The sequence below is a fragment of the Myotis yumanensis genome, unplaced genomic scaffold, assembly GCF_028538775.1.
Source record: "Myotis yumanensis isolate MYYU_CA2020_CCGP unplaced genomic scaffold, mMyoYum1.0.hap1 SCAF_16, whole genome shotgun sequence".
NCBI lineage: Eukaryota > Metazoa > Chordata > Mammalia > Chiroptera > Vespertilionidae > Myotis > Myotis yumanensis.
This window is the reverse complement of record NW_027223767.1, coordinates 38,972,438-38,992,227: the sequence shown is the minus strand read 5'-3', so window position 1 is coordinate 38,992,227 and position 19,790 is coordinate 38,972,438.

Here is a 19,790-nt window from a genome sequence, read left to right as displayed (position 1 = left end):
CCACTTGGCTGCGCCAGCCCGCGGAGTCCACTGCTCCCTGGGCGGGGGATGGGAATTCACCATCAGCCGCAGGAGCCCAGAGCCGGGAACCGCTCAGGGCTGAGTGGAGAGCAGACTGACAGCTGGGGGCCTGGGGTTTGTGGGGATTCCCAGCAATCCAGCTGGTGCCCACAGTAGTCTCAAGGCAACTAGAGGGGTGCAGCCACGGCACTGCTTCCCCTCGCAGCCCTACCCCCCTCGCACCACCCTAGGGGCATCTGGCTTTCGGTTAACCTCTGGGCTGCCAACGCTGTTGCATGGTGCCATCAACCCTCTCTGCAACGCCGAGGAGGTCCCCGAAAAGCTGGTTGCGTCTTTTTCAGGAAGGTGGGGGAGATGGAGGCACAGTCTGGCTTCCCCGCTGCCCTTTACCTCCCAGTTCTCTTACATCCCTCCTCCCACCTGCTTCATTCCCCACTCAACCTGTTCTTTTTCACCCACTGAATCTCCAGCTTCCACAGAAAGCCTTTCTGTGTTGATTAAAGGGGTTCACCCAACTTCCCCATCTGGCCTCAGGAATGTCCGTGTGCACCAACTCTACCTAATTACTGGATTTATTCCACTCTGCTAATCGATGATCAACAGCTCCCCATTGATTGAGATGTGCACCCATATCTGAATATGACCAGCAAGCAGGTGTCCTCTGCCAGCACCAACAGGAGGAGGAGATGAGAAGTTCCCAGTGCTGCTCTGGCTCCCTTGGGGCTGGGGAGCAGGTCCTGACCGCTGGCTCAGATCTGATGTTCACTCAGCCTCAATTCTTGGCTTCTGGGACCTTAGACTTGGTCTTTTCTGTCCCTCTTTTGCCTCATCTCTAGAAGCTCTTCCCAGCATCCTCCTGCCTTCAGACTCATAGCCGTTGGCAATCATGATGTTCTTTTGTTTTTCAATTCAAGATATATATTATGCACAAGAGAGCATACAAAACACTAATGTGCAGTTTAAAGAATATTGACAGCCCGACCCGTTGTGGCTCAGCGGTTGAGCGTAGGTCTATGAACCAGGAGGTCATGGTTCGAATCACGGCCAGGGCACATGCCTAGGTTGTGGGCTTCATCCCCAGTGTGGGGTGTGCAGGAGGCAGCCAATCAATGATCCTCTCTCATCATTGATCTTGCTCTCTGAAATCAATAAAAATATTAATAAAATAAAGTGGAGATGCAGTCTCTCCAGTAACAGTAGTCAGTCATCTCTGGGTGATGTTAATACCTCTCCTGCTAGTAGTTCAGCCACATTTCCTCTAGAGGATTCTGTAAACATAAAGACTAAATTATAAAGTTTACTACCAACAAAAATCCTTACATAAAATAATAAGGAAAAGAAAGGATGGGGAAATTAATATATAGAGTATATGGTACAAAACAAGCAAGAAAGAAAATACACATAGCTTCTGCAATAACTATTTCTGAAACTTGTCAGAAGTTGATATTTATAACTTTCCTCTTCCATTACTCATTTTATTTTCACTTTGCCCTAAAAGGGCACTTCAGTTTGTTTTTTAACCAGGCCAGGTGACCAAACCTTCATTCTTTTTTCTTTTTTTTAGAGAGAGAGAGTAGAAAGGAAGGAGGGAGGGAGGGAGGGAGGGAGAGAGAAACATCGATGTGAGAGAGACACATCAATTGGTTGCCTCCTGCATGCACCCTAACCAGGGTTGGGGATTGAACCTGCCACCAAGACATGTGCCCTTGATCAGGAACCAAACCCACGACCCTTTAGTGCATGGGCCAATGCTCCAACCACTGACCCACACCAGCCAGGGCCAAACCTTCATTTTTGAAGACTCTAAATCCTCAGAATTGAATTGCTACCATTTTTCTTTAACTTTTACTATAGGACATGGAAGCAGGAAGAGGCACATTGGGGAATTCCACGGGTCCCAGACATAGTGGTCCCTAACTTCATTGTGTAGCACCCAGTTTGTCCTTGGTATTTGAGATCAGCCACCCCAGATGGTAACCTCCTTCTTTGTTGATAGTAGCAGAAGCTGCTATGGAACTGGGCTTCCTAGAGTCAGTGGGTATGACAGGAGCTCAGAATGAGGCCAGGCTACAGTACTTAATCTCCAGTGTCAAGGTGGACATAATTACTGTAATGGGCACAAGGACCAAATGGCAAGCTGGGCTGCAGTGTAATGGCCAATAGACCATGGTCTTTCTAGGTAGGTGGACAGCCAATGATGGTATTTCATGACTTACATAGCTAAAAGTGAGCAAGAAGGAGTTAGCAGGAGGCTGATGTCACCCACTGCAAAGGAAAATCATGATCCCTCCCCAATTTCCAGACTCAAAGCATTTTTGGCTGCAGAGCCCATTGATCGAAGGGGAGGCCAGTTTCCTTCAGGAAAAATCTTGCAATGCCACAGAAGCTTATATCATAACTAGAGGCCAGATGCACGAAATTCGTGCAAGGGGCTCGGCTTCGTCCGGAAGGTCATCCAGACGGTTGTTCTGCTGTTCGGTCTAATTAGCATATTAGCTCCTAATTATATAGGATAATTATCTCACTCTTTCCCCAAAGGTACTCACAGCCATTTATCTGAGCAACTGTACCCTGAGGAAAAGGGAATACTCAGAGCTTTCAAGACTTTGGATACAGGGTCTGAGCTGACTCTGATACTAGGGGACCAAAATGCCATTGAGAACACATATGAGAGCCCTGGACAGGTAGCTCAATTGATCAGTGTCTTCCCAATGCTCCATGGTACCAGATTTGATCCTCACGCAGGAGACCTACAAGAATCAACCAATGAATGCATAAATAAGTGGAACAACAAGCCGACATTTCTGTCTGTCTATCTCTCAAATTAATTTTTTAAAAATTTTAAAAAGAATACATATTAGAGTAGGACATACACAGGCCAGGTGATAAAAGGAGACCTGGCCAAGTTCATCCCACAGTGGGTGTAATAGGTCCACTTATTCACCTGGTGATTATGTCCCTGGTCCCCGAATCCATAACGGGGAACAGAGTATAGTACTTAACAGCTAGCAGAACTCTCCCATTGGTTTCCTAAAATAAGAGCCGTTAGAGTAGGGAGTGAGACGTGGAGACGGCCCCCTACCCTTGCCTAGATAGTACCTCAGAAGGAATACCCCATGCGAGGTAGAATGATAGTGATTATAGACCACAAAGGATGCAGGAGTGCTGGTCCCTGTGATGTCTCCATTTAACTCATCAGTCTGGCCCTTGACAACAACCAGATAATGGTGGACATGACAAAGCAGCAGCCCCAGGTGGCCCCGGTTTAACTGCTGTGCCAGATGATGTGACAGTTTTCCTAAAACAGATCCGCATACCCCTGACATTTAGGATGTGGCTATTCATTTGGTGAAGAAAAAAGAATCTTACAAAAGTGCACTTCCACTTCCTCTCTCTGACTTTGAATACTGTTGTTATGTATACATTGCATTTTAGTTGGCATTTCCATGTTTGTTAATGAACTTGAGTATTCTTTTCACACGCTTATTAGTCATCTGGGTTTTCTCTACTATGAAGTTCCTATTCAAAGCATTTTGCTCATTTTCTCTTGGACTGTTTTTCAGCTGCTTTGTGCCTTTTGTCACTTATATGTCCTACAAATAGCTCCTCACATTCTGTGACTTGCCATTTGGTTCTCTTTATTGTATCTTTTCATGAACAAAAATTCTTAATTTTAATGTAATGAAATGTATCGATTTTTAATAATAGATGTTTTTTGTCTCCTATTTAGTAAGAAATCTTTTCTAACTTGAGGTTATGGTGTATTTTTTTATGTTACCATACAAGAGTTTTATACTGTTATTTTACTTTAAAGCCTATAATTCACTTGAACTAAATTTTGTGTATGGCATAGGATGGGTGTCCAAGTTCATTTTGATCCAACACCATTTGTGTTTTTTTTTAAGGGCCTCTTCCTACGGCTTTGAAGTGCCATCTCTCTCACATCAAGTATCCATACAAGTGCGGGTCTGTTTCTCAGCTCTATATTTTGCTCCAGTGTCTCTTGGTTTTAATGTCTAAATCATTAAAACTTTCTAATGTCTTGGTGACCGGTACGGCAAGTCCTCCCATCTTATCTTCTTCACGAGTGGCTTGTTTTCTTCTTAGCCCCCTGCATTTCTATAATAATGTTAAAATTAACTTTACAAATGCAACAAAAACCAATTAAACTTAGTAGGATTTATATTTGCCATCTTAGCCATCTTTAAGTGTACAATTCAGTGGCATCCATTACATTCACAATGCTGCACAGCCACCACCGCTGTCCATTTCCAAAACATTCCCATCACCCTTCATCGTACTGTTATGAACATTTGTGTACAAGTATCTGTTTAAATCTATGTTTTCAATTCTCTTGAGTTGCTGTGTCACATGGTAATTCTTTGCTTAACATTTTAAGGAACGTAAAACTGTTTCTACAGTGGCTGAGCCATTTGGCATTCTCATCAGTAATGTGCGGTGTTCCAGTTTCTCCACAGTCTCTTCGACACTTGCTATTTTGTGTGTGTGTTTTTTTATGATAGCCATGCTAATACATGCAAAGGGGTTTCTCTTTGTGGTTTTGATTTGCATTTTCCTAATGACTAATGCTGAGCATTTTCATGTATTTATTGGCCATTTGGATATCTTCTTTGGAGAAATGTCTATTCTAGTCCTTTGACCATTTTCCAATTGGATTGTTTGTCTTTGTGCAATTAACCTGTAAGCTGATTTTGCGAATGTATCCAACACTTCTATAAATTGAAATAATTTATCTATAGCTTCTTTTGGATTTTCTTGCTACACAATTAGTTCATTTGTTTCTTCCTCACCAAATCAAGCCTCGTTGTTCTGTTTCTGATCTCAGATGGAAAAACTTCAATAATAAGTATGATGTTTGCTAGAGGTTTTTTATAGATATCCTTGATCAGGTTATAGAAGTTCTCTTCTATTCTTAGTTTGCTCAAAGTGTACATTATTAACAATGGTAAATTTTATCAAATGCTGTTTCTGTTTTTGAGATCAATATATGGTTTTTATTTTTTACTCATGTTCACGTGGATGATTACATGAATCGATTTTTCTAATGTTATCAAACTTCATTTCTGAATAACTCAATTGGGTCATGATGTATTACCTTTTTTATATGTTACTGGTTTCAGTTTGCTAATGTTTTGTTTATTTAGGATTTTAAAATTTACGTTCATGAGTGAGATGGATCTGTTATTTTTCTGTTCTTGTACTATCCATGCCAGGTTTGGGTATAAGATTATGTTGTTGGGAGAGGAAGAGGGACATATATAATACTTTTAACAATAAAGATTAACAAAATATTATGTTGTTAAACGCATTAAGGAGTATCCTCCCTTTTTCTATATTTTGGAATAATTTGTGAATGTTTGGAATATGTGATTAAATTTAATGATGAAGCTATATGGTCATGGAACTTTGTAGGAATATCTTTGACTACTGATTCAATTTCTTTTATTGTAGATGATTCAGGTATTCTATTTATTTTTTATTTCTATGTCTTTATTTTGACTATTTGTTCCTTCATTTTGAAAAATCAACATAATAAAGTACAATTCACACACAATAAATGCATCCATGTTCATTGTACAGGTCAAGGACTTTTGACAAATGTATCCACACACAATCAAGGTAGGGAATGTTTCCATCACCAACAGAGTCCTTTGTGCCTCTTCCCAGTCAATCCCCAGCCTCACCTCTGACTCCAGGCAACCATATATCTACTTTCTGTCACTGTAGACCAGTCTTTTTAAGAATTTCATCTAAATGGAATCATATAGGCTGTACTATGATGCCTGTCTTCTTTCATTGTAAAGATTGCCAAAACACATGATTGGGTTGTGGGTTCAAGTCCCTATAGGGGGCATGCAGGAGGCAGCCAATCCATGTTGCACTCTCACATAGATGCTTCTTTCTCTCTCTTTCTCTCAACTAATCAATTTTTAAAATTTCCCATAAACATTTTCACTCAATGTTTTTGTGGACATATACTTAATTTTCCCTTGGGTAAATATCTAAGAATGAATGAATGAATCATAATATAAGTATATGCTTAAATTTTTAAGAAACTGCCAGTTCTCCAAAGTGATTGTACCATTTGTTCAATGTACAAATGTGTCAGATTTCCAGTGCTCCATCTCCTTCCCAACACTTGGTATGTTCAGTCTTTTTGCATTTTAGCCATGTAATGGGTATGTGATGATATCTCACTGTGAACTAATAATGTTGACCTTTTTCCTGAGCTTGTTAACCACTTGTATATTTTCTTCTGTGAAGTGGTGTTCAAGGCTTTTGGCAAATTTTTTATTGAGTTGTTTGTCTTTTTCACCATTGAGTTGCAGGAGTTCTTTATATATTCTAGATACAAGTCTTTTATTAAATACTAGACGCCCGTTGCACAAAGAGATTCGTGCAATAGGCCTTCCCTTCCCCTGGCTGCCGGCACCGGTTTTCCTCTGGCACCCGGGACCCAGGCCTTCGCTGCTCCTGCCGGAGCCTTCAGTCTTCACTCCGCCGCTTCACGCATATGTATGCAAATTAACCACCAACTTTGTTGGGTTAATTTGCATACTCTCCTGATTGGCTGGTGAGCATAGCGGTGGGACGGTCAATTTACATGTTTGTCTATTATTAGGTAAGATAACAAATAAAACATTTTTGGATTGTGTGCATTGCAAACTTTTTCTCCCAAACTGTGACTTGCCATAAGGATCAAGGTACTGGATTTTGTTGTTTTCCGAAATGCTGGACTTTGTTCTAACAGGCAATTAGTCAACTTATTCATAATAAACAATTCATTTGAGGTTTATTTTTCTTAGGTGTCAGGAAAGGTCTAAATTTGCCTTTACTCTAAGGCTAAAATAGCCCTACTACTAACTTATTACTTTCTGCGGTCTCTACTGAGTGCCCTGGGTATTTTTCTGGTGTTGTTAATTCTCATCTGAGGACAATTTTCCACTGATATTTAGAGAAAGTGGAAGGGAAAAGGGAGGGGAGAGAGAAAGAGAGTGAGAGGAAAGAGAGAGAAAGATCAATGTGACACATTGATTGGTTGCCTCCCACATGTGCCCCACCCAGGGTCAGGGGTCAAACCTACAACCCAGGCATGTGCCCCTGGTGTGCAGGCAACGCTCTAACCACTGAGAACTCAAGCCAGGGCAAGCCATAGGTATTTTCAACAAAGATTGTCCACTCTGGGTGGTCAAAGCTTGGCTGTATACTAGCCTTCTGTAAGCTCTTGGAATTGTTTAGTTTACAGAACACCACTGACTCAGATGTGTGGAGCTTCACCTTCTCGTGCATGGCTTAGTATTAAACAAGTCTCAAGGACTCTCTGATACATATTTCTGGAGCTCTTGTTCTACTTGGTATTCCACTTCGCTTTGGCCATTGGGAACTGCATGTGATGTATTTCCTCATCTTATTACGTTTACCTTTTAGTATGCACACATTCAGCAAACATTTATCGAGCACCTACTATGTGCCAAGTCCTGTGCAAATCATACAAGAACTACATGCATATGCATATTTATAGACTACTAGGTTAGTATATAAATGGAGGGAATGAAGAGAAAGAATGAAACTCAAAATTAGAGTTTATGGGATTGGAACATTAGCATTTGAATAAAAGCAAGGAGTGACAGGTTCTGATTTGGGGTTTTAAAAGTTTGTTGGTTACAGGGAAGTGAATGTATGGCTCCTTGGTGACTGGACAGATAAGGCGGAAGGTTTTCAGTCACTCCCAGGTTTATGGCTTGAGCAATGGGTGGGCCAGGGTGTCATTGGCTGAGATAAGAGCACCTTGGAAGAGGGCCAAGTTACAAGAGTCTGCAGAGTGGAGAGAGAAGATAGCTCAGAAAAGACAAACTTAGGGGAGCACCAACATGGCCAGAAGCGATAGGAGAAAGATGAGCCAGCCAAGAAGATAGAAAAGAAACCATCAGAGAGTTAGGAGGGGAACTGAGAGCAGACATTTCCAAGAAGGGAGAGGCTGCCTGTGTGAAATCCAACAGAGAAATCCAGCTGAGGAGCTGGGGAGTGTCCAATAGATTTGGCTACGAATACGCTATTAGTGGAAGGGGAGGTAGGGGGAAAGCCAGGCTGCCTTGAGTAGAGGAGGGAATGGGAGGGAGAAAAGGAGAGAGTCCTATTCATTGAGGAGTTGAGCTGTGGGGAGAGCAGAGCCATTGCCATAAGGTTTAGGGAAGACTGGTTATTTTAATGGGGTAGGCTTGTGCTCATCAGAGCAGTAGGGAAAGAGCGAGAAGAGGGAGAGAGTTTTGGGAGGCCTGAAGGAGGAAGACCGGAAGTGGTGTATGGTGTTGGTGGGGGCAGGGTGCTCAAGAGAGGTAGGAGTCACACTGAACAGCCTGGGCCCCCTGGAGGACGGGTGGTGTCACTACAGACAAGTTTACAGGAGGTGGGGGAGGAGAGGTGATTTAATAAAATTTTCAGTCCAAGGGCCTTTCCTGACAGAGAAAAATCCTCTCCTACCTGAAGTTGGTTTCATGTTCAGTTTATTAAGCTTCTGAATCTATTGAATAAGTGCTATTACTTTAAACAATCAACATCTCTCTGATATTCACCCAAGTGTGGACGAAAGGGGCCACATGCGGACCTGACAAGCTCAGGGAAGGCCTGCATGGCGGTCTTGCAAACTCAGAGACCTAAAGTAACCACAAAGGATGGTCTGAAATTAAACTTTAACGAAAAGCAGTGACGGTGGGCAGTTACATCCTAGGCCGGTATCTACACTGACAAGGTCCACCTTTACCTTAACTGAACCTAGCTGTCTTTTTGCATCTATAATAACAGACTCTTGAAATGTCTGGGTAACTTGTAACTTCCCTTTTTCTGGAGCCCCTGAGGCACAACCAAAAGTGCTGGGCGCCAGGACAGATACCACAGATTCCTTCATTATCATGTTAATTGTCCCCCCCCCCCCCCCCACTCACCAAAGTATGTGTCCATCCTTTTACATTTTATCCAATCCCAGGGGTTCCCCTCCCCCCTGCTTTGCTTTATCCCTCCTCCTTAATCTATCACCAATGAATTTTATATAACCCACCTACGTCCCTCCTTTGATTACAAGGTCTAAATACAAATGTTTTTAGAGAGAAAAACATTTTTCAGAGAGAAAATGTTTCAGAGAGAAAAAAAGGAGAAGGAGAGACAGAAACATCAATAATGATCCCACAACCCGGACCGGGAATGGAACCTCGACCTCCTGGTTCATAGGTCGACACTCAACCACTGAGCCACACCAGCTGGGCAGAAGCTACTATTACTCTCACCTGGTTCCCATTTTACCTCGGAGGAGACTGAAGCCCAGAGAGGTGAAGGGCCTGGCCCAAGGCCACACTCAGTCACCTGGGCCACGGAGACTCTACCACAGATTAGCACTGTAGTGAAAACAGCTGATTCTGCCCTAACCGGTTTGACTCCATGGATAGAGTGTCGGCCTGCAGACTCAAGGGTCCCAGGTTCGATTCCGGCCAAGGGCATGTACCTTGGTTGCGGGCACATCCCCAGTAGGGGGTGTGCAGGAGGCAGCTGATCGATGTTTCTCTCTCATCGATGTTTCTAACTCTCTATCCTTCTCTGTAAAAAAATCAATAAAATATATTTTTTTAAAAAAAGAAAATGGCTGATTTTTCTGAACACTTAAACACCTCAAGCAATTGGCAAAACATACACAAGTAGCCAGGACCGGTTTGGCTCAGTGGATAGAGCGTCTGCCTGCGGACTCAGGGGTCCCGGGTTCGATTCCGGTCAAGGGCATGTGCCTGGGTTGCGGGCACATCCCCAGTGGGGGGTGTGCAGGAGGCAGCTGGTCGGTGTTTCTCTCTCATCGATGTTTCTAACTCTCTATCTCTCTCCCTTCCTCTCTGTAAAAAATCAATAAAATATATTTAAAAAAAAAATTAAAAAAAAAAAAAAACATACACAAGTAAAATTATTTCTGAATGTATTATGTCTGGTTATTAGGCAAACGGAGAGAGAACTTAAAGCCACCATGTAGAAGTATCTCTCCTGTCTCTGCTATTTTTTAAAAAATATATATATTTTTATTGATTTCAGAGAGGAAAGGAGAGGGATAGAGAGAGAGAGAAACATCAATGATGAGAGAGAATCCTTGATTGGCTGCCTTCTGCACGCCCCACACTGGGGACTGAGCCCGCAACCTGGGCATGTGCCCTTGACTGGAATCGAACCTGGGACCCTTCAGGCCAGAGGCCGATGCTCTATCCACTGAGCCAAACTGGCAGGGCAAGGATGTCTACTTCTCATTCGGAGGCCTGCCCATGGTCAGAAGCATCTGTGGCCCTGGGCATCCTACTTTTCACGCCTGTCTAATCGCAGGTTTGCCCAATTGTCCTTCTCTTCCTGATGCTCAGACAGGAGCCCTGGCCTGACGGCTCTGAAAGGCTTTTTGCTACCCCAGGACACAGAAGCCGATACCATCCTGGGGTTATTAATTCCTGTGAGTGGAGTTGTTTCTACTTAGAAATAAGTGCACTTATTTCCCCAAAGTGCCACATGTGATCCAGCTGAGAGTTCCGGGTGTGAGGACGCGCTCACGGTGAGGGCACGCAAGGTTTGAGGGTTTGCTGCGCCGATGAGGCAGAAGGATGGGGGGCCTATATGTGACAGGTCCCGGCAATCCTTCTTGGCATCCGCCCTCCAGGCCTTTCCGTCCAAGATGGAGCGGGGATGGCAGGACCCACCCCGCTGCCGGCTCCATCCTTCACGCACCCACCCGCTGCAGCACTTCGAGTGCTTCTGTTCACCTTTCTGCTGAGTCACGGGAGGCAATCCCCGCTCACTCTGGGGCTTACTGGCCACAGTGACTGTGACTTGGTGCACGAGGCCCCCGGGGGCCGGGGGCTGCCTTTCTCTGCACAGTCCCGGAGCCCGTGTTTACTCTCCCAGACTGGGAGGCTGCAGGCCCCTCCGCCTGGGTTTCCGGCTTCTGTATCCACAACCACCGAGCACAGCGCCGCGGACACATTAGTCGGTGCAAAATAAATGCTGTGGGCGCGCTTGAATGGATACAGGAGCTAACTCCCCCGTCTTCTCAGAGTTGAGCCTTAGGAAACCCCATTTCCTCCCCTTACCCAAAAGATAGCAGACCCAGTATTTTTTTTTTCTGCAAAGTGAGATGGGTTAATGTTGTCTCCTCCCACACCTCCCAGCTGACAGCACTGGAACCTGAGATAGGGGCCTGGGCCCTGCAGAAACCACTCCCTGCTCCCCACCCCACCCCACCCAGGACCCCTTCGGCACCACTGGCCAGGCACCAATTGAAATGAACCAGTCCCGGGGCGAGCTGAGGCTCCGGGTCCTGATTGGCCGCACCAGGTCTATTCAAAAGGAAACAAGGAGAGGTAGGAGAACCTGGACTGGGGACTCCCTTCCCTTCCCCAGGCTCTTGGAGGGACAGCTGAGTTCCTGAGCTGAGTCAGCTGGAGTCTGGTTGGCCTCCCCCTCACGGAGCAGAGGCACAAGGGAGGGATAGAGGTCTCCTCAGACCTCAGCTTTCCTGCTGGGATTGGGTGTGAGCAGCTCAAGGCCCCCAATTGGGATAGTCCACAGAGGAGGGGAGCTCAGGGGTTGGGGGCCCCAGAGGCCTTGCTCCTTCCCTTCCCCATCAGCCAGGCCTTTGGGCCTCTACCCCCACCTGTTGGGAGCATCAGAACCTCAGGGTCCAGCATATGGAGGACCCCCCTCAAGAGACTGCGTGTTGATTGGGGTTTTCTCCTAACTGTGGCAATGGCTACTATTTACCAAACTTTACTATGTGCCTGGAGCTGGGCTAAGGGCTTCCTGCACAATATCTCATTCCACAGGCAGCACCTCTCGGAGGACGGATGTTATGGATGAAGAATCTGTGACTTTAAAGACATCAGGGAACTTACTCAAGGTCACACAGCCAGTACGAGGCCAGACCCAATTGGTTTGATTCCAAAGCCATTAGCTTAACCACAACTCTCCTTCACACACACACACACACACACACACACTCACTCACTCACAGTGCACAGTGGGGAGCACACCCATAGGCCCAGGCCCCGGGACAGTCCCTGCCATCAGCTGTCAGGCAGAGGCCCCAAACATCTGGCTCAGCAGATAAGAGGGACGGAGCTGTTCCCGTCCCTCAAGTCAGGCCTGGCCCTTTCCTGGGGGACCATCTGTACCCTCCGTCAGGAGGGATGGAGAGAGACCAGGCCCTCGTGAACTGTGCGGGGAGGCCCAGGCTAACAGGGAGACCCACCTTCCCTGAGAGGAGTCAGAAAGAAATCTCCGGGGATGCAGGAGAGAGGCAAGCCCAGGGCAAGACAGAGGGAGGAGGGAAGCAGATCATCCCAGCCTCCCCGTCCCTGGGGCACACCGGCAGCTGTCTGGCCACAGGGACACATCAGGCTCCAATGCCCTTGACCCCTCCCCTCCTCCTTCTCCCCCTTTAATCACCGCCCAGGCCCAGCCCAGGGAGCTGGTGCTCCAGTCCGTTGTAGTTAACTCTCCAGCAACACAGGTTTGAGCTACATGGACCCACTTACACCCGGATTTTTTCCAATAAATACATATTGGGCCATCCAGCCATCTGTGTCTTTGGGTTTTGCATCTGCTGATTCAACTCACCGGGGAAAGCTGTATTTCGGATCCCCAGCTGGGAATCTGTGGATGCGGAGGGCCTACGGAATGCATTGTTCTGTGTTATTTTATATAAGGGACTTGAGCATCCACGGATTTTGGTATCTGAGAGGGGCCTGGAACGAATCCCTGTGGATACTGAGGGACAACCATAGTTATGTTTGAGGAGCCAAAGTCACACAAGGATTTCTGACTGTGTGGGGCTCAGAGCCCCTAAGCCCCGCATTTCCCACGGGTCCATGTCTTACTGTGAAGGTGTGATGTGGAGTCACGGCTGCAGGGGTGCATATTTCATCAGCACTTAGTGGCTTTAAATGATGTGCACAGGAGAGGGTGGCTGGGGAGACCCCTCCTTAACCTGGGGTTCCCCTCACACAGGGCCTGTTGCCAGGAGGTCCAGAGGGCACCCTTCTAGACACAACCTACACCCCCACCATGGCTCCTGGCATCATGGCCCTCCGAGCCCAGAGGAACTGCCTGGGGCTGACCCCCACTCAGAGCGATCACTCCAGGGTTCAAAGGGTCAGGCGTGGAAGGGAGGGAAGGGACACACAGCCAGCTTCCAGGGGTGGCTGACAGCTTGGCGAATCCAAGGTCAGCCCCTGCTATGCCTAGTTCTAGCTCCTACTCGGTGCAGGCTCACCCTGAAAGCAGAGGGTGCTGGGGTCAGAGATGGGGCCTCAGGAAGGGAGGAATATGTGGTGGAGGAGGATCTGGAGAGGAGAGGAGAGGCGAGGAGAGGAGAGGAGAGGGGAGGGGAGGGGAGGGGAGGGGAGGGGAGGGGAGGAGAGGAGAGGAGAGGAGAGGAGAGGAGAGGAGAGGAGAGGAGAGCTGGGTGGCTGGACTAGAGAAGGGACTGGGCTCGATTTCAAACATTTAACCAGGTGAAGGGAGAGCAGGGACACTAGGACCAGTAGGTCAGGGCCTGGGATCAAGTTCACAGCCAGGAGGCCAGGACGAGGGGTTGGCAGAAACTAGGTCAGAAGGAGGAATTTGGACTTTACCTAGAGGCAGCCAGAAGCAGCTGGGGGTGGGGTGGGGAGTGCAGAATCAGTGGGCTCCTGGCCCAGGAGCATGGTCCCCTCCGTGCCCTACCGGCTGTGGGACAGGGGACTCTCACCACACGTCCCCCCACACAGAGGCCCCGGTAGGGGTCCTCGTCCTGCAGTCCCACCCACCAGGGTTCACCTCTCCACCCCTGAAGGGCCTCTCCCTCCCCACGGGTCCTTTCCGGTGAAGAGCTCTCTCGTGCTGACCTGTGTCCAGCACCTGGGTCCAGGTGGGCAGACCTGAGCAGCAGCGGGCAGTGAGTGGTGGGAAACACGGGGCTGCCCCAGCCTGTCCATCCCAGGCCCCGGGCCTCTGGCGGGCCAGCGGGCTGTGGCTCTCTGGTCTGCTGCAGCCCAGCCCAGAGCCCCACGTGGGCCTGGCTCCCTCAGACCAATTTGACCTCCAACTGTCACTGACCCGGGAAGAGCCATTTCCTGGAAAGTTTTCCCTCCCTGCCCCCATCCTAAGCTTTGTACCCTGGCTGCTAGCACGGGAATCCTGTCCCAGCTCCCCTGCTTATGCGTGGTGTGACCTCTGGGAGGTCACATCATGTATTGTGTCCCCCTTTCTTCCAGTTTTGTGAGGATTAACCAAGAGCAGCCTGTAAGTAAAGACAGTTTACCTTATTGCGGGTGGTCTTTGTGCCCTGTTGATTAAGCCTTTTGGTACGGATGAGGAAGCAGAGGGTCAGAGGTGGCTAGTTAATGGGGAAGAGATGAGGCCTAGATTTCAGCCTCCTGCCCTGGGCTGGGGCTCCTTCCAAGACTAAACTCTTCCTCACTGGAAACCTTGCTTTTTCTGGAGACTTGTGAGCTGCTCTCTCCACCTGTGTGCTGTATTTTATCCCGGGAGACAGCAGCTAGACAGTGGGATTAGTGATGGATGAGATAGTACCAAAAAGGGTGGACAGACGGAGGCAGGGCTGGGTTGAAAACTGAAAGGGACCTCAGGGGTTAGCACTGCAGGCTGCAGGGATAATACAGTTGAGTGCTCTACACCAGAGGATTCCACCTGTGTTTCAAAACACCTCCTCCTTGAAGCCTTCCCTGACTACTTCATTCTCTTATGGGAGAACTCCTGGGGCCTGAGAAGCTGCAGCTTAGCCGTGGCTAGCTGAGTGTTCCCTGACCATCTCTTCATCATCTAGTCATTACTAGAGAGCTTTCCCATCTATTAGCTCATTTAATCCTTCTAACAGCTTCGAGTTTACGACCACGGATCTAAGGTTCAGAGAAGTTTGTCTGTCTTGCTCACAGAGCATTGGCTGAAACTCAAGGTCAGGCTACCTGGTTCCAAATCACACACAGTCTGTCCACTAGGGCGCTTCTCCAGAGGCTGGGTGGGGCTGCCTCTGGGCACTTAAATTCAAACTCCAAGTTTTCTGGCAGCGAAGGTAAAAACGAAAACCTGATGAGGTAGGTAGTCCTCCCTCGTCTGAAACAAAGAACCTATCCGTTCACCCGAAGCTCCAGACTTCATCCTAGTGCTTAATTCCAGGAGGAATTGATTTCATGGATTCTATGTAACATCTTTACCTAATGGTTTGCAGAAAGGTTACGGAAACTTGTCCAAAACAACCCTTTCTTACGTTGATCCCATTAGAAGCTAAAGGCTAACTAACATAAGTGAAAACCTGAGGTGAATTTCCCAGGGAAATGGCAGTAATAAACTCCGGTGATAGTGTCCTGGCTTCTAACTTGATCTATGGAGGAGCAGAGAGACCAGAAGAGCCAGCATGTGAGGTGAAAAGAGTTGAAAGAGCATTGGTGCCACAAAGAGTAAGGATTGAATATTGGCCTTACTGCCCACTGTGCGACCTTAGGGGAGTTACTTAACCTCTCTGAGCCGCATTTTCCCAACCTGCAAAATGGGAATGAGAATGCATCCCTCAAGTAATTCTTATGGGGGATCATTCAATCATTCATTTAGTCAAAATGAAAAGCCTGCCTTGTGCCAGGTACTGTGGAAGGCGCTGGAGACACAGTGATGGACAGGACTAGCAAAGAGCTTGCCCTTGTGGAATTTACATTTAGTGGAGAAAGATCATAATAAATAAATAAACAAACAAACAGGAAACTATCTTCTGGTAGGAAGAAGAAGAGGATTGGTGCTATGAATGATTCTGGCTGAGATGACGGGGCGTCCTCTCATTTCCATTCTCCTCTTCTTGCTGTGTACTAGAACTCTGGACGCATGGCTTCCCAGAATAAAGACTACATTTCCCAGGCTCCCTTGAAGCTAAGTGTAGCCATGTGACTAAGTTCTGACTAATAGGATATACACGGAGGCAACAAAAATTATTGTTTAAAGTATTACATGTAGTTTTATATATGTCTCCTTTTTCTCCCATTGACCTCTCCCCAGCCACCCCCACCCCCAGCACAAGCCCCACCCCCCTAATGTCTGTGTCCCTTGGTTATGCTTATATGCATGCAGACAAGTCCTTCGGTTGATCTCTTACCCCCCCCCCCCCCCCCCCCGCTCCCTCTCGTGCCTTTGAGAAATATTCTTAAAGAGAGAGGGCACATCTTTCTTTAACCCTTTCGCCTTCCTGCTGACTAGAATGCAGAGGTGACGGCTGAAGCTCAAGCAGCCATATTGGACCATGAAGAGGAAGCCACCCTCCATCGTGGCTCCTGGGTAGGGGCCCTGACCCTGCAGCGTACCATTGCCAGCCTGGGGCCTCCTCTCTCCAGGCTTCTCCACCAAAGAGAAATGAACTTCGGTCCTGCTTAAGCCACGAAGGCGTGGGGTTTTCTCTCCCACACAGTCCCCCCTGGTTTCCCAGTGATAGAGTGGCTGGGGTTATTTCTAAATGGATGGTCAAAGGAGGCGTTTTTTTTCTGGGATAACATTTTCCCTGAGACTGGACAGGGCGAATGAGCCAGCTGGGGGCATTGGGAGGGGCACCTGGGAAGGGTGGGGAGAGACAAGCAGGAATGGCACCCACCGGTGGAACAGAAGGCGGGAGGTGAGCAGAGGGCAGGAGTGACCCAGAATAGGGGACGGGTGTCACTCCACATGTGGGGGAGTCATGGAGGGTTTATACAGGGCAGTGATGTCTTCTGGCTTCTGTTTCTAAAAGATCACTCTGAGCCCGGCCCGTGTGGCTCGGCGGTTGAGCATCAACCTATGAACCTGGAGGTCGCGGTTCGATTCCAGGTCAGGCATCTGCCCGGGTTGTGGACTTGATCTCCAGTGTGGGGCATGCAGGAGGCAGCCGACCAATAATTCTCTCTAATCATTGATGTTTCTCTCTCTCCCTCTCCCTTCCTCTAGGGGGTCCAAGTGAAGCCAGCTGTCACAGGCCCACATTGCTCCACCTGACACCTCATGGCCAAGCCCATGGCAAGGCACAGCTCACCTAATCGCCATGAAACCCCCCTCTCCCACCTGGAGTCTCCGGCTCTTCTTCAGGCCAAGAGAGGGAAAGCAGCCGCCCCTTCTAAGGCCCACTGCCAAGTCTCCACCTGGCACCGAGGGCTGCCTGCACCCCAGGATGATCCAAGATGAGAAAGCCTCCTCCCTCCAGGAGGACTCGCTCCCTATTGGGTCCCTGCCCGCAGTGTCTCCCTGTGGGGTCTAGAATATCATCATATGTGGCTGCAACCAAATCACTGTTCGGGTGGGTTTCTGCCAGCCCAGCCTGGGGGCCCACCCTGGGCTTACCTCATCCCATTTGGCCTTGGTTCCCCAACGCCTGTGAGCACAGACTTGGACCAACATACCCATGGACCTTGAGGAGGGTCCTGTGGGCTCCTTGCTTAGTGCTTCAGGCAATGGCAGGATAGGGTGGCAAGAGGGACTCCAGGGAAGGGGATGACAGAGCGTGAGGCCCTGGGGGGCCAATGAGATACACTCTCAAGGTCGGTCCCCGCTGAATTCCCTGACATGTCAGGCTTCTGACCGTCTCCATCCTCCCCAGGGACATGGCTAAGGGGAGGCCAGCCTCTCTCATCTCGTTTCTCCAGCGCCCAGCCCTGTGCCAGGCACCTGGGGCCTTCAGATGAACTGAACTGACCCAACTCCAAACTGGAATAAAATGAGTGAGAGGAGCCATGGCTTCTTCCTGGAGAAGCACAAACACGCAACATGTGCTGTTGGGCAGATTGGGGGAAACATCCTCATCCAGTCAGGGCAACAAGAATGACCCAGAGCACACGGCGGCGTGAGTAGAAAGGACCAGATGTCAGCCTGCTCTGCTCTGCTTGCGCGTCTGGTGGGCTGCGGGCGTGGTGCCTGCAGAACAGCTGGGCAGATTCTGCTCTAATCCAGATGTTCCCATTTGTCACCCCCCACCCCAAGGGCCAGCTGTCCCTCCTTTCTGGGACCTGGAAGAGGTGGTCATTGCTGCCTCCTGCACTCAGCTCTCCCTCGGCTCCTGGGCCAGGCGGAGGGGCAGTGCGCCTGGGCCTTCCGGGCTCTGGTGGGAAGGCAGGGCTGCCTCTTGGCATTCGCTGCCAAAGGCCACAGGAAGCGGCCCGGCCCCGTCTGAGCCACCAGCCCGGAGAGTGAGCACCAAGCCGGAGTAGGAGGAGCATCCCTCGGGCCCCTTTGGGCAGGCCTCTGTGTTCCTGGCCGGTGTGACTGTAGGGAGCACAGTGCCTCGCATGAGGCAGAACGAAGCCCCGAGTTGCGAGTTCCAGCTCAGGCTCCACCAGCCCGGGGGCCTGGGGCGAGTCGCCTACCCCTCCGCGCTGTGCGTCCTCACCTGTGAGAGGGAAATAATAACAAACAGTGCCTTTCTCGGAGACACTTGAGAACTCCGAGCTAGTACCAGTCACTTTTTTCACTGGGAAGCCACCGTACCTCTCTGCTGTGTTTGTTTCCTCTGTAAAATGGGGGTGCTGGAAGGATTACGTGTGACCACCAGGTGAAGCCCCCAGCACAGTGCCTGGAACGGAAGCCCCATAAACAGGAGGGTTCCAGCTCCATCAGTCCCTGCCCGTTCCTCTCCGCCAGGGCTCGGCAGCACAGGCTGGTGGTGCAGACCCAGGAAATGATTGTAGAACTGCTGGATATGCCCATCTCATCATCCATGTCTCTACGTCTGGGATCTAAAACAGAGAATCCCGCCCTCTGGTTTGGCTCAGTGGATAGAGTGTGGGCCCACAGACTGAAGGGTCCCGGGTTCGATTCCAGTCAAGGGCACATGCCTCCGTTGCAGGCTCCATCCCAGGTCCTGGTCGGGGCACATGCGGGAGGCAACCAATCGAAGTGTCTCTCTCACATCCATGTCTGTCTGTCTCTCTCTGTCTCTCCCTCTCCCTTCCACTCGCTCTAAAAATCAATGGGAAAATATCCTCTGGTAAAGATTAACAAAAAAAATAAAACGAAGAATCCCCCAAGCTGGCAGTCATCGAACCGGCACTTCCACTTTATGATGGGGAGACTAAAGAACAGAGAGGGGCAGGCACTGGCCCGGGCTCCACAGCCCGTCAGTGGCAGAGCTGGGCTGGGAGGGCTTCCTGTCTGCACTGCCCGGAGCAGTGTCCACAAAACCCCTGGCTGTCTGCTTTCAAACCTCTCTTCTTCCTTGTCGATCTAAACTCATCTTTCTGTCTCTGCCTCTTTAGCAGCCAGAGCCCAGGATTAGGAGGCCAACGCCAGTACCCCCAGGAGCAGAGACTGCCCCACTGGGGGGGTGTGGGGAGGCGCCCCGCGTGGGCCGAGAATGCGGGCTGCTCTGGCCGGGCTGCCGACAGAGGAGCCAGTGTGCCCAGACATTGGGGCTTTGTGAGCTCTGAGCTCCTGTGTGGGGAAGGTTGTTTTGTTGACCTGACATTGTTTCAGGTTGACTGCGTGGCAGCATCTTAGCACCCAGGGGCCAGCTCTTGGAGCCAAGCAGGGTCTTGGGGAGACGACAGCCAGGACCCCCTCACTTGGAACAAGAGGGGGAGGGGGCTGCCTGGCCCTGTGAGCTCTGAGCAGGTCCCCACTGCAAGGCTGCCGAGGAAGAGGACGTCCCGAGGGAGGACGCTGAGGGAGGAGAGAGGAGAAGGCGCCTGTGCATCTCGGGCCAGAGCAGAGGGGCCTGGCCAGACCGAGGATGGAGC